Source organism: Lynx canadensis, chromosome A1 (genome assembly GCF_007474595.2).
Source record: "Lynx canadensis isolate LIC74 chromosome A1, mLynCan4.pri.v2, whole genome shotgun sequence".
NCBI classification, from domain to species: Eukaryota; Metazoa; Chordata; class Mammalia; order Carnivora; family Felidae; genus Lynx; species Lynx canadensis.
This window is the reverse complement of record NC_044303.2, coordinates 51,924,523-51,951,664: the sequence shown is the minus strand read 5'-3', so window position 1 is coordinate 51,951,664 and position 27,142 is coordinate 51,924,523.

Here is a 27,142-nt window from a genome sequence, read left to right as displayed (position 1 = left end):
AAAACTTATTTTTAAGTACTCAGAAAAGTGCCTAGAAATAATGAGAGCTCAAAAACTAAGTCACTTTCTCTTTCTTTTTGACGAATTATCAAAAGTCGAGTCTGACTGAATGTCACATCTGTAGGCATGGGCAGCAACAGTAGAGCTTTTCCACCTCCTTCTTTCCAATCACTGCCCACCAGGCCACCTGGCCCCATCCCTTAGATTAGAAACCTCATGCGATGCTTCCACAGTAAGGGCTCGGGGGTTCCACCCTTCATTTCTTCCTCCTTGGCCACCACTCTGTCCCCACAGAGGAAATTCCCTACATCAAAATTTGTTACCTGCCATCAAAAGGAGAGTGAGGAGTTTAATTTCTCTGCATTCTTTAGAATCATTTTTTATTAGGGAGCTGGGTCTAGAGTGGAACCCATGTTCACCTGACCACATCACCAGCCTAAAGAAGCTGTAAAATTTGCATTACGATATCCATGGTGTTTTCTTTATCCTTTGGCAAAACTCAAACCGTTCATTAGGAATCAAAAGATAGTTATCAGAAAGGTGCCCGGCTGGCTCAGTCAGTAGAGCATCCAGGCTATGAATTCAAGTCCCATGGAGCTTACTTTAAAAAACAAAAATGGGGGGCGCCTGGGTGGCGCAGTCGGTTAAGCGTCCGACTTCAGCCAGGTCACGATCTCGCGGTCCGTGAGTTCGAGCCCCGCGTCGGGCTCTGGGCTGATGGCTCAGAGCCTGGAGCCTGCTTCCGATTCTGTGTCTCCCTCTCTCTCTGCCCCTCCTCTGTTCATGCTCTGTCTCTCTCTGTCCCAAAAATAAATAAACGTTGAAAAAAAAAAAATTAAAAAAAAAAAAAAAAACCAAAAATGGGGCACCATCGTGGCTCAGTCGGTTAAGAGTCTGACTTCGGCCCAGGTCATGATCTCGTGGTTGCTGAGCCTGAGCCCCACATCAGGCTCTGTGTTTTCAGTGCAGAGCCTGCTTTGGATCCTCTGTCCCCCGCTCTCTGCCCCCCTCCCATTTGCACATGTACACACGCACACAGGCGTGCTCTCTAAAATCAATCAATCCATCAATCAATCAATAAGTAAAAGTCATCAGAAATTAGGATGATGGAGCACCTGGGTGGCTCAGTCGGTTAGGCATCCAACTTCAGCTCAGGTCATGATCTCGCGGTCTGAGTTCTAGCCCCATGGCGGGCTCTGTGCTGACAGCTCCGAGCCTGGAGCCTGCTTCAGAGTCTGTGTCTCCCTCTCTCTCTTCCCCTCCCCCACTCACATTCTGTCTCTCTGTCTCTCAAAAATGAATAAATGTTAAAAAAATTGAAAAAAAAGAAATTAGGATGATAATAGCAGAAATATCTCAGCAGAGATGGCAAATCAAAATCGTATGCTAGTGCTCTCTGGCTCTCCAATTTAGTAGCTAACCTGTGATATAAATAATTAACTCTAAGGAGACAGGGCTAAACTCTATCATGTCTTGTCTTGCCCAGAAAGAATGACTAATATAGTCCTGATAAGCACAGATTTCTAGTTTTCCTGAATCAGCTGGAGGCAGCTCTTACTACATCTTTCACACAGAGAGCCCTCAAAACCCCGGCTTACAGACAGCAACCATGAAAACCCTCAGCAATTTTATGGCAGGCACTGAGAGAAAATATGCTAAGGCTTCGTCACAGTCAGAAGTATCCAATGCAAGTTTCTTTCAATAAAATCCAACAGAGAAACACACTGTCATTGTTCTCGACGTTCATCAATCCAGTAATGAGATGAGCCAAACGCAATCCAGACTAACCGATCTCGGCAGGACTTCCCATGTCATCTTTCTTAGAACAAAGCCCTTCTGGTCCCATATTGAACAGGACAAGACTGTTGTGATTAGGCAGAGTGGCACTGGTGGTATGATCTGAATCAGATTCCCAGGACCCCAGTGAAGCGCCAGGAGGGAATCCGTGTGAACCTGCTTTGAGCTGCTCAGAGGAACAACCTAAAGTTTTGTTATTGATATTTTTAGCAGCCTTCGTGTTCCTTGCACTTGGTTGGATATGCTGGATTGGTACAGGAAGATCAAAGGCTATCCTTCCCTTCAAAGAGTGCCTATTTGGGAAGAAATAAAAAACTTGTTGGTGGCCAAAGACTTGTACGTGTTTGCATTTCTGCTCTCTCTTGCAGTCTCTCCTTTCTCCCCATGATTCTTCCCCAAGAAGAAGAGGGACAGGATCAGTTAGGCACGGTTTAAAAAAATTTCTATCTGAAAGGGCTGAGAACTGATATCCTGAGTCTCTTGGCAACAATTATTTATCTGAGACTGTTTTTAGATGCTTACTTTCATATGTCACCTTCATTTAATTTTTATATTTCAAAACCACCCCCCCAAAAAAAACTCTGTGTATCTATCAGAAAACTTTAATACATTTTAACATTTTTCCATGTTAGCTTCAGAATTTTATTTTTTCTTTTTTTAAAAAAAATTTTTTTTAAAAAACGTTTATTTATTTTTGAGACAGAGAGAGACAGAGCATGAACGGGGGAGGGTCAGAGAGAGAGGGAGACACAGAATCTGAAACAGGCTCCAGGCTCTGAGCTGTCAGCACATAGCCCGACGCAGGGCTCGAACTCACGGACTGCGAGATCATGACCTGAGCCGAAGTCAGAGGCTTAACCGACTGAGCCACCCAGGTGCCCCAAGAATTTTATTTTTTTCAATATGACATTATAGTTTTGGCTACAATCCCAATCCCCTACCTCCTTCCCCTTCCACCCCCAGAAAATTAATATCCTGATTTGGGGATTTATCCTTCCTTGCAAGTATTTTCAAGTTGTGTGATAAATACATACAACTTATAATTTTTTTAATATTACCATTTACATAAATATTCTCATTTTGCACATGTCCTTTGCCACTTGCTTTCTTCATTCAAAATCATGTTTTCCTTGTACCTCAATTGTATCTAAATAAACCTGAAATGAGATTATGCTTTCAAGACTTTTCCATGTTATCTCATATAATTTAGCTTATTCAGTTTAACCACGATATAGTCTTCCACTGTGTCCTATGGGTTTTTTTACCCAGAGTCCAACTGGGGCTTATCTAGATTATTTCCTATTCCTTACTATCACAAAAAATACTTCAGTGAGTGTTCTTGGATCTTTTCAAATATCATACATATTCCTTGCTTTTTAGATATTTATTTTATCATTCTCCTCCTTTTAGGTATAGTTATGGAAAACAAAATTTAAAAGAAATTTAAAGGAGAAATGTTCAACTCATCCTTTGTCCTAATGACATAGACATCCATAACAAACAATCCTCTGTACCTTCCCACTTACTCTGAACTAAGAAAAACTCAGTTGGGTTACATCAACTGATCACCTGTGACAGCAGGAAAACAACTCCATGTTTACTCAGTAACTTTGTGATGGTTGTTATTTTCTAAGGGTTTGCTATCCCATGACCAATGGGAGAACATCTGTATTCACAGAGGAGAAACTATCCAATTTTCAGAATATTATTAGTAATAAGAGGGTTTTTTCCAAGACATCTTAAACTGTGGTTCAAAATGGTTGATTCTGGGATTCTGTGTTTCCAAGGATTGTAATACAGTGGTTGATTCTAACTATGGAAATACATGCCATTCTATGTTCCCCACATAGCAGGTCCTGAACGGCTCTGCTCCAAACGTAGGCTATTCCCACTTCAAGCACTGATGGGACAGTCTCCATGCAGGGGTTTCTCAGTTGCTCAGACGCTTAGGCTCAACAACCGTGCTTGTCAGGTCACTTCTGAGAAAAAAGGAAATATGGGCTCAGTCTGGCTGGGCTGCTCCTGGAAACCAACCCCTGTGTGGCTGGGTGGAATGAGAGTTTGGGGTTGCATTTTTAGGTTCTGGGACCTGGGAGAGTGTGTATGAAGGGACAGATGTAATGCTAAAGAGTTACAATAACTTTTTTTTGAAGGATTTGGAGTTTTATAATGATAGTTTAAAAGGAAGAGAAAGAAAAAAAAGGAGCATGCGTTTTGGAGCACAGCTGACACAAGGAGCACATAGCCCTAGCAAACTTGGAGTTTGAGGTTTTTTCCACCAGGCATCTCTTTCAGAATATGAGGCTCCTCCCCTCCAGATTCTACTCAGGGTTCAGGTCAAGAGCCCGTGGTGCAGAGCGTGAGTCCAGGGCTTATGTCACTACACTATAAATAATTCACTTAGAATTCCTGCTCAACTAGAAAACAACACATTCAAGTTAAGCCGAAAATATACCTAGTACACATGCTGCCCTCGTGTGGACGGTAGTGGTATTGCTAATCATCTCATAATTAGAAAACTTCTGAAGATTATATATTTGTTTACCCATCCACATCTATAATTAGTACACATTATTTTATTCATAAGTAATTATGTTTGCATAAATACATTTGAGTGTTTCTATAAATATATCTTTCAAGATTAAAATTAAAACTAATTAAAATTAAATGTGTCTATTAAGACCATGTTTTTCAAATCATGAATCATACAATTTTTGAAATTGAAAATTGTGAAATCCATTTTTTGAGTTATTATCAGATTTTTTTAAAGTTATAAAATAAAACAAAAATAAGTAAAAAATATTATAAAGGATTGTACAGATCCTCAGCAAGACCCACGCCCACTGAGAAATTGGTCATTGTGAAGTGCAAGAGGTGTAAGTTTCAACTGACACAATAAGGTGATAAATCTGTGTCTCCGCTAGGGAAGATCATTTGATCTTTTCCTCACTAGTTACTCACTTGATTTTCCGGCCTGTAATAGTCAATTTGAGCATCAGCATAAGGAACCCAGGTGGTAGGCAGAATTCTAAGGTGGCCCTCCAGAGCTCTACCGCCCCCTAAGGCACACACTTTATATGAACACGGAGTATCACTCCCACCGTTAGGTTACTAACCTGTTGACTTTTGGGCTAATCAATGAGAGATTACTCAGGTGGGCCAAATCTAAGCAAGTTAGCTTAGCCCTTAAAAGAACCGGGGCCTCTCCAGAAGGATCTGAGGCATAAAGAGGGAGCCACATGACCAGGGAGGGTCTTTAAGCTGACCCTAGGCTGACAGCCAGCAGAACAGGGGCTTAAGTCCTACCAATGTCAGGAAGTGAATTCAGCCAACAACATGAATGAAGGTACAAGAAGACGCTGAGCTTCAGAAAGGAAAGCAAACCATTAAAACACTTTGACTTCAGCCTTGAGAAACTCTGAGCAGAAAACCCACTCCCCGCCAGCCTGGACTTCTGACCTCCACAAACTGTAAGGTAATAAACTTGTGTTGTTCTAAGGCCTGTAAGTGTATGGCAATTTTTATGCAGCAGCGGAAAACTAACGCAGTTAATATCCCACAACTTAATTTTATATTTTATGAATAATTGTGAAGCAAAATGTAACACAACTTTATCCTGTCAGTGGACTTTTCACTGAGTTATTTCAGTATTACTATGGGGTGCTTATCACCTGTTCTAAGTTCTTGAGGTAACTTTGTCATTAAATAATCCAATTGCCCTTTAGATAATTTGTTGTTAGAAGGTAAAAAGAACAATGGCATGTAAAATACAGAGGTATGACCAAGTTCTAGCGTTAAGTGGTGGATCTGAAAATATAGTGTATTATGAGAAAATACCGACTAATCAGTAAATTTTGATTTCATGTGAGTCTCCTAAAAGGAAAACAAGTGGAATATTTTGTAATACTATCACATGTTTGTTTTTTTATTGAAATATGATTAACATACAATATTGGTTTCAGGTGTACAACATTGCAGTTCAGTAATTCTATACATTACTCTATGCTCTCCATGAGTTCAGTCACCATCTGTCACCATTCAATGTTATTACAATATTATTGGGGCGCCTGGGTGGCTCAGTCGGTTAAGCATCCGACTTCAGCTCAGGTCACGATCTCGCCGTCCATGAGTTCCAGCCCCGCGTGGGGCTCTGTGCTGACGGCTCAGAGCCTGGAGCCTGCTTCCGATTCTGTGTCTCCCTCTCTCTCTGACCCTCCCCCATTCATGCTCTGTCTCTCTCTGTCTCAAAAATAAACGTTAAAAAAAATATTATTGACTGTATTCCTTATGCTGTGCTTTTCACCTCTGTGATTTATTTTCTAAGTGCAAGTTTGTGCCTCTTAATCCTCTCTATACCCCCGCCCCTGTTCTCCTACCCATCTCCCCTCTGGTGATCGCCAGCTTGTTCTCTGTATTTAGGGGTCTGTTTCTTTCTTTGTTCATATCTCCTATTGCTTCATTGTGCATGAAAATAACAAATCAGGATTATAATCTTTAAAACAGTCTTACAGGTGCCTGGGTGGCTCAGTCAATTGAGTGTCTCACTCAATTTTGGCTCAGGTCATGATCTCACGGTTCGTGGGTTCAAGCCTCAGTTCAGGTTCTCTTCAGATGTCGGGTTCTGTGTGCTGACTGCATGGAACCTGCGTGAGATTTTCTCTCTCTCTCTCTCTCTCTCTCTGCCCCTCCTGCACTCGAACTCTCTCTCAAAATAAAGAAAGAAACTTTAAAAATATAAAATAAAATAGTCTTAAAACTGAAAGCTTACCCACTTCAAAATTAATGAGACACCTGGAAACACAAAATGTGAATTTATTAAGTCTCTTGAATATTATTTAAGAAAACAAAAAATAACGAAGCTCCTGGGACTATTTCCTAGCCATTCTACAACTATTAGAAAGCCTCATATTTACCATGTAACAAAGGAAGAAATATCATCTGGCAAAATAAAATTATTTTGACACGTATGAATGTGTTTTCTCTGACTTTCCATGCTAAATAAGCTACTATGTGAAAATCCATCTCTCTTAAGTAGTAACAAAATACAATGGATTTGTCCTATTGCATAATAAACATTAAAACTTAATGTTTTAATTAACGTTACAGTCTGGTCTAGAATTTTGTGACCAACTTGATGCTTTCACTACTGTGCAAAACTCTGAGTTGATGTCAGATAAGTGTGGCAGGATTATTTTGTGAGAATTTGTTTTGTGGTTTAAACTATACACTTAGCTGAATTTTAATATATTTATTAAATATATTAAGAGTTTTATTTATATATTTTATTTATTTATTTATTTAATTTATTTTTTATTTAATTTATTAAATATATTAAGTTTTATATATTTATATATTTATATATTTATATATTTAATAAATTAAATATATATTATATATTAAATAAATATATAATAATTTTTATTTAATTTATTAAATATATTAAGAGTTTTATTTATATATAAATAAGTCTTATAAAAAATATAAGAGTTGGAAGAGAGTAGAGTTGGTCAGTTTAATTAAACAGAAATTTTAAAGGAATTACAACCGACAGTAGTAGATCCTTCTGTACTAATTTCTGATTGTGTTAAAAATTGCTCCTAAGCCATTAATAAGAGTGCCATTGGGAATCACTGTCTTAGACACAGCATTCCTTCAGCATCTAAAGAAATTCTGCTTGTCATAGTATATTGAAAGCCAGTGAAATATACTAATTTTATTAAAAGAGTTCCACTGAATAGCCCTCCTCCCCTTTTTATTCAGAAATTGGAACTGACCATAATAACTTACTGGATCATGTCAGGTTTTGGTTGTCATAAGGGACAGTAGAATAAATGAACTTGATTTGTGATGCATATTTTTTATTGAAAAACAAAATATTTGGGTAACCAAATGGACATCTTTAACGTTTTCAACATTCTTAATGAATAAAATTTGAAATTAAAAGAGAAAAATTTCTAACATGTTTAGTGGTTCCAAAAGACTTCGTTGTTACGTCAACCAAGACTTAAAAAGTAATTGCCCGAGTTACTCAATTCCTCAACGTTGTTTGCAACATACTCATGAGAACATTATTAATGAAGAGAAGTTAAACAAAATGAGAAAGTGTCCTGCCTCACTGCTCAGCCTCAAACTTTTAATCATTACTTTTCAGAACAGAAATCTAAGAGTAATACTAATCCGTTTTACTTTTCAAAATCTAAAATCAATTCGTGATTTAAACTTAATTTCCCCAAGGAAGAAAATAAACCATTGCAGCTTATTTATTCATTTACATGGAATAACTAGGCTTTTCATTTATACTCAATAAATGTATTTTACTATAACAGTAAGTTTATCATAATTTTAGGTTAAAAGGAGAACATGGAGCATGATGCCTCCAGCTTTGTTCTTTCTCAAAACTGCATTGGCTATTTGGCGTCTTTTGTGGTTCCATAGTAACTTCAGAATTTTTGTTCTAGTTTCATGGAAAATACTGTTGGTATTTTAATAGGGATTGCAATGAATCTGTTGATTGCTTTGGGTAATATGGACATTTTAACAATACTAATTCTTCTAATTCATGAGCATGTAATATCTTCCATTTATTTGTGTCTTTTTCATTTTCTTTCTTTATTCTACTTTTTCAGCATACAGTTCTTTTACTTCCTTGGTTAAATTTATTCCTAGAAATTTTCATTTTCTTTTATGCTATTGTAAAGGAGATTGTTTTCTTAATCTCTCTTTCTGGTAGTTTGTTATTAGCATAGAGAAATGCAACAAGATTTTTATGTATTAACTTTGTATTCAGCAACTTAATTCATTTCTTCTGACAGTTTATTTTTTTTTTTTTGTGGAATCTTTAGGGTTTTCTGTATATAGTGTCATCTGCAAATAGTTTTATTGCTTTCCTTCCATTTGTCCCTATTTCTTTGTCTTGCCTAATTCTTCTGGTTAGAATATGCAATACTAGGTTGAAATAAAAGTTGTGAGAGTGGGCATCCTTCCTGGTTTCTAATCTTAGAGGAAAAGCTCTCAGCTTTTCACCATTGAATAAGATCTTACCTATGGGCTTATCATATATGGCCTTTATTACATTGAGGTATGTTCCCACTATACCCACTTTGTTGAGAGTTCTTATTAAAAGGTGATGAATTTTATCCCCTGCTTTTTCTGCATCTATTGAAATGATCATATGATTTAACCATTTTATGAAGGTGGTGGATCACATTGATTTGTGAAGCGTGATCATTTTTGCATCCCTAGAATAAATCCCACTTGACAATATTGCATGATCCTTTTAAAGTATTGTTGAATTCAGTTTGCCAACATCTTATCGAGAATTTTTGCATCTATGTTCATCAGGGATATTGATCTATAATATTCTTTTTTTCTGGTATCTTTTGTCTGTTTGGGGCATCAGTGTAATGCTGATATCAAAACATGAGTTTAGAAGTCTTTCCTCCACTCTATTTTTTTTTTTTTTGAAAATTCCAGAAGGACTGATATTAATTCTTTAAATTTTTGGTAGAAAAGTTGGTAGACCAGTGAAGCTATCTGGTGTTGGACTTTTTTTGTTGGGAGGTTTTCAATTGCTGATTCAATCTCCTTACTAGTATTTGATCTATTCCAATTTTCTTTTATATTTTAGTCTTGGTAGGTTTATATACCTAGGAATTTATCCATTTCTTCTAAGTGTAATTTGTTGATGATAATTATTCATGATAGTCTCTTATGATCCTTCTCATTTTTGAGTAGCAATTGTAATGTGCCCTCTTTTATTTCTGATTTTATTTCAATCCTCTTTTTTTTCTTGGTGAACATAGCTAAGAGTTTCTTAATATTTTTTTTTATTTTTTTCAGTGACCCACCTCTTAGTTGCAGTGATCTTTTTTTTTTGTCTTTTAAATCTCTATTTCATTTATTTCTGCTTTGACGTTTGTTATTTCCTTCCTTCTACTAACTTTGGGTTTCCTTTGTTCTTTTATTTTTTAATTCCTTGAGTTGTAAAGTTAGGTTGTTTGAATAACTTTCTTACTAGCTATATAGGTTGTTGATCCACTGCCTTTACCATACATTTACCATTACCACTGTGATTTTTTTCATAATTTTCTAATTTTTTGAAATGGCCTTTTCTTTTGCACACAAAGAAGTCCCTTTAACATTTCTCATAAGCTGGTTTTGTTGATTTCCTTTAGCTTTTGCTTGTCTCAGAAACTCCTTATCTCTCCTTCAATTCTGAGTGATACTTTAGCTCATAGAATATTCTTGTTTGGAAGTTGTTTCTTTCAACACAGTGAGTATACTGTGGCATTCTCTTCTGGCCTATAAAGTGTCTGCTGAAGATCAGCTAATGGTCTTATGGTTGTTCCCTTGTGCAAAGTCTTATTTTTCTCTGGCTGCTATGAGGATTCTTTCTTTAGCTGTTAACACTTCGGTGATAGTGAGTGTTGGTCTCTTTGCATTCCTCTTCTTTGGGATTCTCTGTACTTCCCGGATTTGGATATCTGTTTTCTTCACCAGGTTGGGGAAATTTTCAGCCATTATTTTTTCATATAAATGTTCTTGTTCTCTCCCTCTTCTCCTTCTGGGACACCTACAATGTGAATTATAGGAACACTTGATATTGTCCCTTAAACCATTTTCTTTTTTGTTTGTTTGTTTTTGCTTTGTTTTTTGTTTTTGTTTTGGGGTGGGTTTTTTTTTTTTGTATTTTTGTTTTTTTGTTTGTTTGTTTCTGCTCTTCTGATTGGGTGATTTCCACTATGCTGTCTTCCTAACCACTGACTCATTATTCTGTATCCTCTAGTCTGCTGTTGATCCCTTTTTCTGTATTTTTCATTTCAGTTATTGTATTCTTCAGCTCCCATTGGTTCTCTTTTATATTTTTTGTCTGTTGGTTGCTGTTCTTGCTGTGTTCATCCATTCTTCTCCTGAGTTTGGTGAGCATAATTATGACTATTACTTTCAACTCTTTATCAAATAGATTGCTTATCTACATTTCACTTAGTTCTATTTCTGAGATTTTATCTTATTCTTTTGTTTGGAACATATCTGTCTCCTCATTTTGCTTAACTCTGTTTCTATGTGTTAGGTAGGTCATTTACATCTCCCAGTCTCGAAGGAGTGACTTTATGCCCAAGATATTTTGTGAGGCCCAGTAGTGTAAACATCTTTCCTCGTCTGAGCTGAATAACCCCTGAGGGTGGGCTACATGCACCCTCCTGTTGTGGCTGTGTCATGATCAGTGTAGAGTGACTAGTGGGCCTTCATTCTGGCCATGATTGCTATGAGTGTTCTGGTGAACATGTGTGGCCCCGACCTGTCTGGCTGAGAGGTCCAGTCATGACTTTTGTAGCCATGCTAGTGTGTAGGATTGGTTCTTGGTTCAATTGCTGTGAGGCCCAGCTGTGACACCTGCATGCATGCTGGTAGGCGGGGAAGAACTGTGGTGTGGCTTCCCATGAGGGCCTCTTGTTACTACTGTAGGTATTCTAGGGTATATGGCTGGTGGCCCAGGGCACGAGAGCTTGGGAGGGGCTCCAGTGCCATCTGAGGCTCCCTGCCAGGTGCGGCGGAGAGGAGGACTGCTTGAGGTAGGCTCCAGTGCTGTTCAAGGGGACCCAGAAGCAGTGGCAGGGCAGAGGCCCACTTAGGTTGGTCTTTGGGCTGGGTGGACAATTCGGCAGGGTGAGTTTGCAGGGGAATGCCAAGTGGGGTGAGTGGTGCTCGCACGCTAGATGGAGAGTGTCAGACATGGCTTCCACCAACCTCAGCGCAGCTAGGTAGAAGGTAAGTGGGGAGGAAGAAGACAAAACAGGTGTTTACCAGTGCTTCCATCCCCAAAGAATATTCTAACAGATCGCTGCCCCTAAAATAAATAAATAAAATAAATAAATAAATAAATAAATAAATAAATAAATAAATAAAATAGCACATGCCCTAAAATTAGTCAGTGGGTCTTCATGTGTAACCCGGGGTCTTTTCAAGCCGTTGCCTCTGGTAGGAATCACAGTGAGTGAGATCACGTATGTACCCTCTAAGTGCGGGGTCTTGGTTTCCCACTGTCCTTCAACCTTCCTAACTATGAGCCCTGTTAGTTTCAGAGCCATATGTTATGGGAGTTCCTCTTCCTCGTGCAGGTCCCCTGGTCTGTGGAGCCCAATGTGGGGCGTGGACCCTTGTTCCTCGTGGAAGGTTCTGCTATCCCTTCCACTTGTGTTTTGTTGTGCTAGCAAAGGGATCTTCGCTAACCCACATCTCTATCCCTCACACCCATCTTGATGTGACTTTTTCTTTATATCCTTAGTTGTGTCTGATCTGTTAGGATAATTTCTGATTTGTTATCAGAGATAGTTGTGTTATATGTAGGGGTGTCCATGGCAGGAGAGGAGCTCAGGATCTTCCTATCTTGATCCCGCCTCCTAAAGTAGTTCTTTAAAAGTATATACCTATTGTCATTTTTGTTCATTGTTTTCTGGCTATTTTATAGTTTCTCTGTTCCTTTATTCTCGCTCTTTTACCCTGTGATTTAGTTATTCTCTCTGGTGGCATGCTTAGATGCCATTGTTCTTAATTTTCTGTGTATCTACTATAGGTTTTTGCTTTCTGGTTACCATGAGGATTACATATAACAACTTATAACAGTGTATTTTAAATTGGTAACAATTTAGGATTAAATGCATTCTAGAGCTCTACATTTTTACTCTCCAATGTTTATAATTATTATAAATTTTAAAGTTATACTTTTTAATTTTTTTAATGTTTTTATTTATTTTTGAGGGACAGAGAGAGAACATGAGCTGGGGTGGGGCAGAGAGAGAGGGAGACACAGAATCTGAAGCAGGCTCCAGGCTCTGAGCTGTCAGCACACAGCTCCACACAGGGCTCAAACTCATCACGTGCAAGATCGTGACCTGAGTCAAAGTCGGACACTTAACCAACTGAGCCACCCAGGTGCCCCCAAAGTTATAATTTTAAAAAAATTAGTTCTTTTATAATTATTACAGTTATTTTTTGTGTGTTTTAACCTTCTTATCAGCTTTATAAGTGATGAACCTACCTCCTTTACAACATTATATTATGCTAAATTTTACTACATATTTACCTTTACCAGTGAGATTTATATTTTCATATACTTTTCTGTTACTAAATGACACCCTTTATTTTCTGCCTAAAGAAGTGTCTTTAACATTTAATACATGTTTGTTGGTGATGAATTCTTTTACCTTATGTTTGTCTAGAAAACGTTTTATCTCTCCTTCAATTTCTGAATGATAGTCTTGCTGGATAGAATATTCTCAGTTGTAAGGTGTTTTGTTTTGTTTAGTTTTTCCTTTGGTACTTTGAATATGTTGTGCAACTCTCTTTTTGCCTGAAAATTTTCTTCTGAAAAATCTGATGGAGATTCTCTTGTATGTAACAAGTTTTTTGTTTTTTGTTTTTTGTTTTTTCCCTTGTTGGTTTTAAGAGTCTCTCCTTGTCTTTCATTTTAGATTTTATTTATAAAGTGTTTTGGTATAGATATCTCTGGTTTTATCGTATTTGAAACGCTCATTCAACTCACACTGAAATGGCTTCCAGGACATGGATATCTATTTCCTTCCCAAGTTTAGGGAATTTTTCACCAATTACTGCTTCAAATAAGACTTCTGCCCCTTTCTCTCTTCCATCTTTTTGTGACCCCATTATGTGAATGTTATCCTGTTTTATGTTGTCCTGGAAGTCTCTTAAGCTAACTTCACTTTTCTTTACTCCTTTTTTTTTCTTTTTGCTGCTTTGATTGGGTGAGTCCAACTGCAGTGTTTTCAAGTTCACTGATATTTTCTTCTGCTTCATCTAGTCTGATGTTGAGCCACTACAGCATTTTTTTTCAGATTAGCTATTAAATTCTTCAACTCTGTGCCTTTTATTTGGTACCTTCTCGTGTTTTCCATCTTTTTGTTGAAGTTCTCACTGTATTTGTCCATTATTCTGAGTTTGACCATCTTTATGACCATTTTTTTGAAGTCTTTATCAGGTAAATAGCTAATCTCCATTTCACTAAGGACTTTTTATGTTGTTAATTTAAAACATATTCTTTTTCTTCATTTTTCTTGATTGCCTATGTTGGATTTTATACATTAAATAAAACAGCCACCTCTCCCAGTCTTGAAAAAGTGGCCTTCTGTAGGAGATGAAACTTCTTGTTCACCTCTGCCCTAGCTCTTGTCTCTCAATCTTTGTGACTGTCCTTTGTGACTTTTTTTTAAGTGGCTCCCAATATCTGAAGGTATGCCAAGACCTGTAAGTGTCCCAAAAGAGAGGATCTGTCAGCACCTAGATTCAGGCTGATTGAAAGCCAAACCCTCAAGAAGCAGTTTTTAAAGTATGCCAATATATACAGTCTGTGGGACGACGAGCATAAATCCCATTGGCCACCAGAACCAGGTATATGCCAGTGTCCCCTAGATGAGAGCCAGCAAATCAGGATGACAGAAAAGTGTAAATATTCCTTTGAGGAGATACCGGTGACCTGTAATAAAACAGAGGGAGAGCACAAAGTGGCACCCATCAGCCACTGTCCCCAGAGAACACCTCAGTAGGTTCCTAGATGTGTGCCAAAAGAGATGCCTATCTCTCCTGCCAAACCTCCAGGACAGGCAAATAGGCCTCTCTTCTAGAAAGACTGGAGTGAGTTTCAGTCAGGTCTGTGCATTGCCTTGGGGGTAGTAGCCTGCCAAGAACTGTCTTTCCATTTGTTACCGTTCCATTGGATCTAGGAATGCATGGCCCCTGGTAGCAGTCAGGGTGTCTCCTGGGCAGCAGCCATAAAATCTGTGGTGCCAGACATAAAAAACAGAGCACCAGATGTGTTAAAGCTCCCCCCTGGGAAATACTGACACTCTGGAGCATGGCAAAGAGAGAATGCAAAGATGACACTTGCCAGACTCCATCCCCAGAGAGAACCCCAGCATGTTCCTACATGTGTGTTAACTGAGATGTCTTGCCCTCCACTCAGTGTTTTAAGATAAGAAAATAAGGCTGGGTGTCTTTTAATCAGCTGCTTCTATACTGATCCCTGGGGTGAGTGAGGTCAAGAGTACAAGTCCTGTAACAGCCATTTCTCAGTGTAGGCCCTGTGGATACAAGCACTGTTGGTTTTCAAAAATAAGATGTTTTGGCAGCATGGGGCACCTGGGTGGCTCAGTCGGTTAGCCTTTGGACTTCAGCTCAGGTCATGATCTCACAGTTCATGAGTTCAAGCCCTGTGTCAGGCTCTGTGCTGACAGCTCACAGCTTGGAGCCTGCTTTGGATTTTGTGTCTCCGTCTCTCTCTCTGTCCTTCCCCAGCTGACTCTCTGTCTCTTTCTCTCTCTCAAAAATTAAAAAATTTAAAAAAAATTCTCAAGATGTTTTGGTGGTTTGTCTCCTCGGTGCAGTCTTATAAGTTGGGGTACCCAATGTGCTTAATCCCTTTTCTCCTCAGTGAGAAGCTCCCTAGCCACTAGCAACTGTTGTTGATTTGACTAATCTAGCTAGGCACCTCCTATAAGTAGAATCCTACAGTATTTGTCATTTTGTGACTGGCTTATTTCACTTAGTATAATGTCCTCAAGTTATATCCATGTTGTAGCATGTGTCAGAATTTTCTTTCTTTCTAAGGCTTAATAGTGTTCCATTACATGTATATTCCACATTGAATTTACCCTTTCGTCTGCAGATGAACACTTGGGTTACTTCCACTTTTGTCTACTATGAATAAAGATGCCATAAACATAGGCGTACAAATATCTGGTTGAGTCCCTGCTTTCAGGTCTTTGGGGTATGTACCCAGAGATGGAATTGCTGGATCATGTGGTAATTCTGTGGTTTTGGGAGAAACCATCATAATATTGTCCATACTGGCTGCTTATTACTACCAGCAGTTCACAAGGTTTCCAGGTTTTCTACATTCCTGCCCAAACTTGTTTTGTTTTGTGTTATCCTGTACTGTTTATGAAAACTGTTCTAATGGGTGTCAATTTCTATCACATTGTGGCTTTGATTTGCATTTCTCTAATGATTAGTGACATTGAACATCTTTTCATGTGCTTAGTGGCCATTTGTTCTTTAGAAAAATTGTCTATTCAAGTCCTTTGACCACTTTTTAATCTGGTTGCCTTTTAGTTGTTGTAGTTATTGCTATACCTGTTTTTACATATCAAAATTATATTTGCTATAAACTGTTTTTCCTTTATACCAATTGTTTCTGTATGTTAACTCTGTTTCATTTAAGTATATACGTGAAGAGGTTTACTGAGTGCTGATAAGAACTATATTCCAGGTCAAAAAAATTTTAGAATTCAGAGCTCAAAGGAATCTTTGATATAAATATAAGCTGTTATAGAAGAATTATAACATTTTATGAGAAGAAATTATTAAACATTAACCAAGTAAGGCTTTATTTTTCAGACAAATAAAGACATTTCATAGCACTTCTCTTTTTAAGAATTGCCCCAAATCAGCAGAAAGAACAGAAAAATCTACTCCTGAAATTATCGTTGCCTTATATGCTAACTTGGATGTAAATTTAGAAAAATAAATTAAATTAAAATTTTAAAAAAAGAACAGAAACAAACAAAAAACTAACTCCATTTTTAATGAAATTAGGAGACATAATACAAATCAGAAGATTTGAAACAGAAAACTGGCAGACAAATGTCAAAAGATTTAGCTGGTTAAAAAAAAGTTTAGATATCCTGCATGATGAGGTTTTGGGGGTGATAGTGGGGGTCGTGGGGTCGGGAGCCGATGGCCAAGAAAGAATTCTTGAAGACATCTTTGGTGCAAAAAGGTGATTTTTATTAAAGCATGGGGACAGGACCTGTGGGCAGGATGAGCTCCCCTGGGACCAGAAGGAGAGACTGGTTATATTCTATGGAGTTGGGGGAGCTAAATTCCAGGGGAAGTTTCCAGTGAGATTTTCATAAGCTAAAGAAGACTCACAAGATACTGGAGGCCTAGCTATTGTCAAGCTAAGGTTGTCTTTCTCTCTAGAAAATCATTAGCATTAAGACAATAGGGAGTTCCTGGAGAAAGGTTACTCTGCTGGCCTCAAGAATTTGTCAGTGTGCTGCAGGTTATAAGGAAATTTAATTTTATCTGCCATTTCCTTCTGCCTTTGTTCCTCACATCACTGCAGACACTAACTGTACTAAAATTTAAAAAGTATTGATGTCGGCAGGCCAGGTCTGAGGAGGGGGTCCCACAGTACCAGCCAAAGGAGTCCTTGGCTTTGCGCAGTACGGAAATCAAATGCAAACCTGCAGGAAATGAGAATAGAGTTTATTGAAGATATAAAGAGCAAATACGAACAGAGTGTCTGGGAGACTCTGAAAGGAAAGGAGCATGAGCTTTGTCTTTGCTCGGAGTCTGGGTTTTTTTCATTGACGACTGTGGTCTGTTGTACATGTCCTCTCAGGCACCCAGGAACAGATTACAACAAAGACGAGGACCCAGGTGTTACTCTTTGGAGCCAGGTCATCTTGGCGTTGAGATGTCTAGGCTGGTGGCCTGGAATATGCACGTGAAAGCTTTGTCTGGCCATTCTCACCTGGTCCTTCCTTAGATGTGATTTATCTACTCTAAAGAAAACATCAACTCCTTGTCCCTTACAAGGACATACACTATTTGCATTATGAGGCATGTGTAACATGGGGGTGGGGTGGGGGGGGGGGGGTACGGGTCCTAGAAAGATAGAAGCAGGAAAAGGAGCAAAAAGCAGATTTTTATGGAGTCCTTCAGTTTCCCTGATTTAGGATTCAATTGGCTTAGCAGTTAAGCAGTGAGAGATTAGGAAAATGGCATCTGAGCTAGAAAAATGGAGACCCTTATTTTGCTGTGGAAAAAAAAAATGGTACAGCTGTAGCCTTCAATGATTTTTCTTGCTGGGAGGCTGGGGGAGATCACATCACAGCCCTCACCTCCAGTTAGTCACTGGATGTGATGTTCACTAAATGAATCTTTTGAGCATAAGCTGATAAATTGCCTTAGCTCTGTTTAATCCAAAGTCTATCTAATAAGTCACTAAATCCTATCTATCTATCTATCTATCTATCTATCTATGTTTCTCTAATTTTTTCCTTCCAGTCTATCTACTGTCCACCAGGTGAATACAATCCTCTCCATGGTGAATGTGGGGCTCCTTTGAGTATGTCTTCCTACAGTGCAGAGAAAGCTAAAAACTTCACTCCTTGCTGCAAGGATTCCAAAAGCAGTGGTAGGTCCACCTCTTAGATGTACTTGTAGTGAAAGGTGACCATTCAGGGAAACCTAGTGTTTTCAATAAGCACAGCCAGAGAGGCATTGGTTTTATGCTGTGGCAGCATTACAGAGATCCCCCTATCTGGTCACTGTTTTCATGGGTGGGACACATGAGACCTGTGGCCAATCTATTTTTTGTTAGTGCAGATCTGGAAGGCACCATGACAGCCTGGATACAGCCTGATCCGTGGACCAGAGCTAAAGAGTGTATTAGTGAAACGGGTGGTTCCAGTTCCCCACATCCCAGTCTCTTACAACCTCCCTGTCTCTTGGTCTGCAGTGCTATAAAAGCCATTCTCAGAGGTCCAGCCTGACCCAGCCAAACTGTCCTTCCAATAATTTCGTAGGTACTGATTTCTACCATCCAATACTTTCTGCTTGAAAACAGAATAGTCTGTGCTACCTGGACTAAACCCTGGCTAACAGAGAATTAGAAGGTATTCTTGCTTTCAAGCCTTTCCTTGGAAAGATCTGGCTCTCCATTTATACATTGGTTAGGATAAAAGGACATCCAAAAGCTATATCCTGCCCATTTCTAAGCTTATTTTTTTATTTTTTATTTTTGAGAGTGTGTGAGCAGGGGAGGGGCAGAGAGAGAACGGGACAGAGTATCTGAAGTGGGCTCTGTGGTGACAGCAGTGAGCCCAATATGGGACTCAAACTCACAAACTGTGAGCTTATGACCTGAGCCAAAGTCAGATGCTCAACTGACTGAGCCACCCAGGTGCCTCATAAGCTTCTTTCTTATAAACACTCCCTTGCACTGCAGTGTAGCTAAATGAGACAATCTTGGATTCACCAAGCATTGCAACTTCTATACTTTGCACATCTGTTTCTATGTACAGCTCCCTTTACAAGATATGCACATATCACCTGGGCTTGCTTCCAGTCCTGCACTCTTTAATCCGTTGTCAGTATAAAGTGAGTCTTTACATTGATTTATTAACATAAAGTATTATATTGGTTTCAAGTGTACATGTAAAGATATAAAAATTCTAAACGCTACTAACTGCTGATCATGATAAGTATAGTCACCAGCTGTTACCAAACGGTGTTATTACAAGTTTAGGGACTCTATTCCCTATGCAATAATTTTCACATACCTGATATTTATCTTATCACTGAAAGTTTGTAACCCTTAATACCATTTATCCATTTAACCTCAAAACTGTGCCCATCATCCCACTAGTGACCAGCACTTTGTTTTCTGTATTTAGTAGTCTGCTTTTGTTTGTTTGTTCCTCAGATTCTACTTGCTACGTTGGTTGGGTTTGTTTTTGAAATTTCAAATGTAAGGAAGATTCTGTCGTACTTGTCATATCCTATTTCACAAATTTCACTTAGTATAAGGCTTTCTAGGGCTGTTAATGTGGCATCAAATGAAAGATCTTTTTCAAGGCCAAGTAATATTCCATTCTATGTGTATACCACTTGTTCTTGATCCATTCACCTGTCGATATATACTTGGGTCTCCTCAATATCTAGACTATAATGAGTAATGCTGCAACCAAAATCAAAGTGATTATATATTTTCAAATTAGTGTTTTTATTTATGTATGTATGTGCATATGTACATATTTTTGAGTGAGTACACAGCTTTGGAAGTAATGGATCCCATGTTATTTCTCTTTGTAATTTTGGAGGAATATTCAGACTGTTTTCCCCATAGGGTATACCAAATTACACCCCCTGCCCCAATAGTGCATGAGGGTTCGTTTTCTTCATACCCTTGGCAACTCTTGGTATTTCTAACCTTTGGGTTCTACCCATCAGTTGTCAGCTGATATCACATGGTGGATTTGATTTTCCTTTACTAGATGACTAGTGATGTCGAGCATCTTCCCATGTGTCTGTTGGCCATCTGTATGTCTTCTCTGGAAAAATGTGTATTCAAGGCCCCTGTCTACGATTTCATCTAATGATTTGATGGTTTTGTGTTGACTTGTATAAATTCTTTCAATACTTTGAATATTCACCCCTTATCAGATACAGCATTTACAAATGTCTCTTGCATTCTGTAGGTTACCTTTTCATTTGATTGATGGTCTCCTTTGCCGTTTAAGAGCATCACATTTTGATGCGGTCCCAATCAGTTGATTTCTGTTCTTGGTTCCCTTGCCTGAGGAGACCTACCTAGAAAAGTGTTGCAAAGACTAATGTCTGAGTAGTTACTGCCAGTGTCATCATCTTGCAGTTTTATGGTCTCAGGTCTCACATGTGGATCTGTAATGCATTTCAAGTATGTTTGTAAGGGGTCAAAAAGTGGTCCAGTTTTATTCTTTTGCATGGACTGTCCAGTTTTCCCAGCGCTGTGTATTGAAGAGACTCTATTTTCCCCTTAGCCTATCCTTGCCACCTTTGTTGTAGATTCATTGACCATGTAAGTGTTCTGTTCCATAGCTATTTCCTTCCATTGATCTATGTGTTTATTTTTGGTGCCAGTTGTGGTGCCAATTGTGTGTGTGTGTGTATGTTTGTGTAATTGATAATAGGATTTTTTCAAATATTCTGTTTCTGTTATTAGTGTATAAAATTACATGTTTCTCAGGGCACCTGTGTGGCTCAGTGGGTTGAACATCCGACTCTTGATATCAGCTCAGGTCATGATCTCACGGTCCGTGGGATTGAGCCCTGCATCAGGCTCCCCACTGACAGCACAGAGCCTGCTTGGGACTCTCTCTCTCTCTGCCCCTACCCCACTTGCACTCTCTCTCTCTGTCTCAAAATAAATAAATAAACATTTAAAAAAATTTAATTACATGCTTCTCTGTATTAATTCCATAACTTCTGGCTTTACTGAATTTATTAATCTGTTCTAATGGTTTTTGGAGCAGTTTAAATTTTGTTTATACTGTACTATGTCATCCGCTTACTGACAGTTTTACTTTTTTTTTTTTTTTTTTTGACAATTTGGATGACTTTGATTTCTTTTTCTCATCTGACTGGTGCATTTAGGACTTCCAGTACTACACTGAATTAAAGTGGTGACAGTGGATCTTGTCTTGTTCTTGACTTTTGAGGAAAAGCTCTCAGTTTTTCACCATTAAATATGATTTAGCTTTCTGTTCATCAAATATGATGTTTATTATGTTGAGGTATGTTTCCTCTAAACCTACTTCATGGGAGTTTTTATCATGAATGCATGTATTATTGTGTCAAGTGCTTTTTCTGCATCCATTCAGGTGTTTTTTATCCTTTGTCTTATTAGTGTGATGTATATGTATCACATTGATTGATTTGCAAATAGGGAACCACACTTGCATCCTGTAATAAATCCTACTTGATTTTGGTAAATGAATTTTTAATGTTTTTTAATTGTTTTTGGTAACATGTTGTTGATAGTTTTTGCATCTATGTTCATCCAATTTGCTATTACTGAACCATTCATGCATTGCTGGAATAGATCCTACTTGATCATGGTAAGTGATTTTTTTTAATGTATTTTTGAATTGTTTGCTAAGATTTTGTTAAGAATTGTTTTCGTGTAGGGGCACCTGGGTGGCTCAATCATTTCAGCATCCAACTTTGGCTCAAGTCATGATCTCGTGGTTTGTGAGTTCAAGTCCTTCATCAGGTGTGCTGACAGCTTGGAGCCTGGAGCCTGCTTCAGATTCTGTGTCTCCCTCTCTCTTTAGCTCTCCTCTGCTCATGCTCTGTCTCTCTCTGTCTCTCTCTTTTCTCTCTCCCTCACAAATAAACTTAAAAATTTTTTTAAATATTTTTCATCTATGTTCATCAGAGATAATAGCCTGTAGTTTTCTTTTTTCTTTTTCTTTCTTTCTTTTTTGTTTTTTGTAATATCTCTATCTCTAATATCTTGATATCAGGGTAATGCTGGCCTTAATAATATATAGGAAATTTTCCTTATTATTGTACTTTTTTGGAATAGTTTTAGAAATATAGGTATTAACTCTTCTTTACATGTTTGGTAGAATTCACCTGTGACACTGTCTGTCCTATACTTTTGTTAAGAGATTTTGTTGTTGGTGTTTATTATTTAATTTTATTATTTGTAATCAGTCTTCAAATTTTGTATTTTTTTATTCTGTTTTAGAAGATTGTGTGTTTCTGAGAATTTCTCTCTCCTAGGTTATCCGATTTGTTGGCATATAATTTTTCATAATATTCTGTTATAATCCATTTTATTTGCATTGTGGTTATTTCTCCTCCTTTATTTGTGATTTTAAGACTTTTTTGGATGAATCTAAAACTTTATTTTATCTTTTCAAAGAACTAGTTCCTTGTTTCATTGGTCTGTTCTTTGCTTTTATAGTCTATTTCATTTTTAATCCCTGCTCCCATCTTTATTATTTTTTCCTTCTGCTAGCTTTGGGCTTTGTTCTTTTTCTAGCCCTTTTAGGTGTAAGGTTATGTTGTTTATTTGAGAATTTATTTTTTTGGTTTCTTGAGGTAGGCCTATATTGCTATTAACTTACCTCTTAGGTCTGCTTTTGCTGTGTTTCAAAGATTTTTCACCATTGTGTTTTCATTTTCATTTGTCGCCATATACATTTTTTATTTCCTCTTTGACTTCTGGGTTGACACATTGATTGTTTAGTAACATGTTGTTTAAACTCCATGTGTTTGTGTTGTGTTCTTTCTAGATTTCTCCTTATAATTGATTTCTACTTTCACATGTTGTAGCCTGAAAAGATGCATGATACGATTTCAGTCTTCTTAAGTTTGTTGAGACTTATTTTCTGGCCTAACATGTGATCTATCCTAGAGAATGTTCAATGTGCACTTGGAAAGAATTTGTATTTTGTTGGTTTGGATGGAATGTTCTATATATATCTGTTAGGGTTTTCTTGTCTAATGTGTCCTTCAAAGCCACTGTTTTCTTGATTATTTTCTTTCTGGATGATCTTTCCATTGTTGTAAGTCGGGTGTTAAAGTGCCCTACTATTATTGTATTACTGCCAATTTCTTTCTTTAGGTCTGTTAATATCTGCCTTATACATTGGGTGCATCAATATTTACAATTGTTATCTCTTCTTCTTGTTTTATTTCCTTTATCATTATGTACTGTCCTTCTTTGTTGTTGTAGTATTTGTTTTAAGGTAAATTTTTTTCTGATATAAGTATTGCTGCCCCAGTTTGTTGTTGCTGCTGCTTTCATTTGTATGGTATATGTTTTTCCAGTCCTTCATTTTCGGTCTGTATGTGTCTTTAGATCTAAAATGGGTCTCTTGTGGGCAGTGTATAGATGGGTCTTGTGTTTTTTGTTTCTGTTTTTGCTTTTTTTTTTTTTTTTTTTAGTCCATTCAGTCATGCTATGTCTTTTGATTTGAGCATTTAGTCCATTTATACTTAAGGTAATTATTAATAGGTATGTATTATTGAAATTTGTTAATTGTTTTCTGGTTGTTTATGTAGTTCTTCTCTGTTCCTTTCTTTTGCTTTCTTTTCTTGTGGTTTGATTGCTTTCTTTAGTGTTCTGCCTGGATCTATTACAGGTTTTTGGTTTGTGGTTAGCGTTAAGTTCATGTATAGCATCTTATATGCATAGCAGTCTATACTAAGTTGATGGTTATTTAAGTTTGAACACATTCTAAAAGCACTGAATTTTTACTCCCTTCTCCATATTTTATGTATATGATGTCATATTTTGTATCTTTCTGTGTATCCCTTTACTGATTTTTGTAGATGTAATTGATTTTACCACTTCTGTGTTTTAACCGCCATAGTGGCTTTATGAGTGATTAGCCTACTACCTTTTATTAATGTTTGCTTTTACCTGTGAAATTTTTTCCTTTCATAATTTTCTTACTCCAGTATGTTCTTTCCTTTCCACTCAACTTTCTTTAATATTTCTTGTAAGGCTGATTCAGTGGTGATGAACTCCATATTACTTTTGTTTGCCTGGGAAACTCTTTTTCTCTCCATCTATTCTGAATGATATCCTTGCTGGTTAGAGTGTTCTTGGCTGCAGGGTTTTTTTTTTTTTTCATCACATTAAATATATCTTGCCACTCCCTTCTGGTCTGCAGAGTTTCTGCTGAAAAATCAGGTGATAGCCTTATGGAGTGAGTTTCCCTTATATGTAACTCTTTTTCTTTTCTCTTGCTGCTTTTAAATCCTCTTTTTTTATCACTACTTTTTGCCATTTTGATTATTATGTGTCTTGGGGTAGACCATCTTGGGTTAATCTTTTAGAGGCTCTCTGTGTGCTTCTGAGACTGTATGTGTATTTTCTTCTCTCCAAACTAGGGAAGTTTTCAGTCATTATTCCTTCAAAAAAGTCTTCTGCCCCCTCCTGTCTCTTCTCCTTTTAATAACCCTAAATTGCAAATGTCATTATGTTTGATAATGTCACTGAGTCCCCTTACCCTATTCTCATTTCTTATTCTTTTTGCTGTTCATCTTGGTTGCTTTCTATTACTTTTTCAGATTACTGATTCTTTCTTCTGCATCCTCTGATCTGAAGGTGATGCCCTGTAATGTATTTTTAATTTAGTTATTGAATTCTTCATCTCTGTTTTTTTTTTAATGTTTTCTGTCTCTTGGTGAAGTTCTCATTGAGCTTATCCACTCTCTTTTTTTCAAGTTCAATGACTCTCTTTAAGTCCATTACTTTGAATTCTTTATCAGACACATTGCTTATCTCTGTTTCATGTAGTTCTTCTGCTATGATTTTATCTTGTTCTTTCATTTAGAACATTTTCCTTTGTCTCTTTATTTTATCTAACTCCAAGTTTCTTATTTTTTTTAATGTTTGTTTATTTTTGAGAGAGACAGAGACACAGTGTGAGCAGGGAAGGAACAGAGAGAGAGAGAGAAAGACAGACAGACAGACAGAATCTGAAGCAGGCTCCAAGCTCTGAGCTGTCATCACAGAGCCCAACATGGGGCTTGAACCCACGAACAGAGAGATCATGACCTGAGCTGAAGTCAGATGCTTAACTGACTGAGACACCCAGGCACCCATCTGAGTTTGTTTCTACATATGAGGGATCGCAGTTACATCTCCAGGTCTTGATTGTAGTGGTCTTGTGTAGAAGAGGTCCTGTGACCTGTAGTACAATTTCCCCTCATACAAGAACCAGGAGCCTTAGGAGTGTCACCTATTTGGGTTGCATGTGTCCTACTCTTGTGGCTGTAGCACATTCACTTTTAGCCCACTTGGCTGCAATGACCTGCTTTGCCTGCTATTGGCACACTAGTGAGGGTTTGGTCCCTTTCTATTGAAGGGCCTGTATGAGGTTGCTGTGGGCTTGTAAGTGGGCAGTGTCAGCAGTTAAGCTAGCCGTCTGCAGTTAGCCTCTCTGCCACAACTATGAGCACATTAAATGCCTGGGCTTTCTCCCTGTGCAGCCAGCTAATAAAGCCTTGGCTGCTTGAACCATGGGCATGCTGGTGTGTGGGGCTATCTCCCCCTCTCTCCAGGGCAGGAGTTATTTTGGAGAGGAGCCAGTTCCTGACAGGCCTGCTTGCAGGGTATGGCAGGGCAAAAGTGGCTTCGTCAGGATGCCTGCCAAGATGGGTGGGTTGGATGGGGTGGGTCTGCAGGGGAACAGTGGGTTGGGCACATGGCACTAGCAAGATGGAGACTGCTAGTGCTGGTTCCTGCAAATGTCTAGCTATCTAGGTCGGGGAGGGGAAGAAAATGGTATCCACTAGCATGTTTGTTCTTGGAGAAGTCTCCTGAAGATCCCTGCTCCTTTAGCACAGGTTCTGAGATTACCAAATAAGTCTTCATGCATCCCCCAAGTGCTTTTCAAACTACTAGTTCTGTGCTGTGTCTTGGGCAGAGTTATTATGCCAGCTTTTTAAGAGTGAGGCCTCTGTTTCCTATTGCTCTCCAGGCTCTCTTGAAGTTAAGGTCTGTTAATTTTTCAAGAAGTGCACTTATGATGAGCACAGGGTGATGTATGAAAGTGTTGAATTAGTATATTGTATGCATGAAACTAATATAACACTATATGCTAACTAACTGGAATTAAACGTTTAAAAAACAAAGAATAAAACTAAAAACATAAAGTACCCAGAGTTAAGCCCCACTAGTTTTATTTTTTCCTTTTCTTTATTTTTTTTTAGATGCAAGTTAGTTAACATATAGTGTAGTATTGTTTCAGGAGTAGAATTTAGTGATTCATCACTTACATATAATATGCAGTACTCATCCCAACACGTGCCCTCTTTTTTTTAAATTTTTCTAATTTACATCCAAGTTAGTTAGCATATAGTGTAACAATGATTTCAGGAGTAGATTTCTAATGCCCCTTACCCCGTTTAGCCCATTCCCCCTCCCACAACCCCTCCAGTGACCCTCTGTTTGTTCTTCATATTTAAGTCTCTTATGTTTTGTTCCCTTCCCCGTTTTTATGATTTTTGCTTCCCTTCCCTTATGTTCATCTGTTCTGTGTCTTAAAGTCCTCATATGAGTGAAGTCATATGATATTTGTCTTTTTCTAATTTCACTTAGCATAATACCCTCCAGTTCCATCCATGTAGTTGCAAATGGCAAGATTTCATTCTTTTTGATTGCCGAGTAATACTCCATTGTATATATATACCACTTCTTCTTTATCCATTCATCCATCGATGGACATTTGGGCTCTTTCCATACTTTGGCTATTGTTGATAGTGCTGCTATAAACATTGGGGTGCATGTGCCCCTTTGAAACAGCACACCTGTATCCCTTGGATAAATACCTACTAGTGCAATTGCTGGGTCATAGGGTAGTTCTATTTTTAGTTTTTTGAGGAACCTCAATACTGTTTTCCAGAGTGGCTACACCAGTTTGCATTCCCACCAGCAGTGAAAAAGAGATCCTTTCTCTTTCTCCGCATCCTCAACAACATCTGTTTTTGCCTGAGTTGTTAATGTTAGCCATTCTGACAGGTGTGAGGTGGTATCTCATTGTGGTTTTGATTTGTATTTCCCTGGTGATGAGTGATGTTGAGCATTTTTTCATGTGTCACTTGGCCATCTGGATGTCTTCTTTGGAGAAGCGTCTATTCGTGTCTTTTGCCCATTTCTTCACTGGATTATTTGTTTTTGGGGTGTTGAGTTTGATAAGTTCTTCATAGATTTTGGATACTAACCCTTTATCTGATATGTTGTTTGCAAATATCTTCTTCC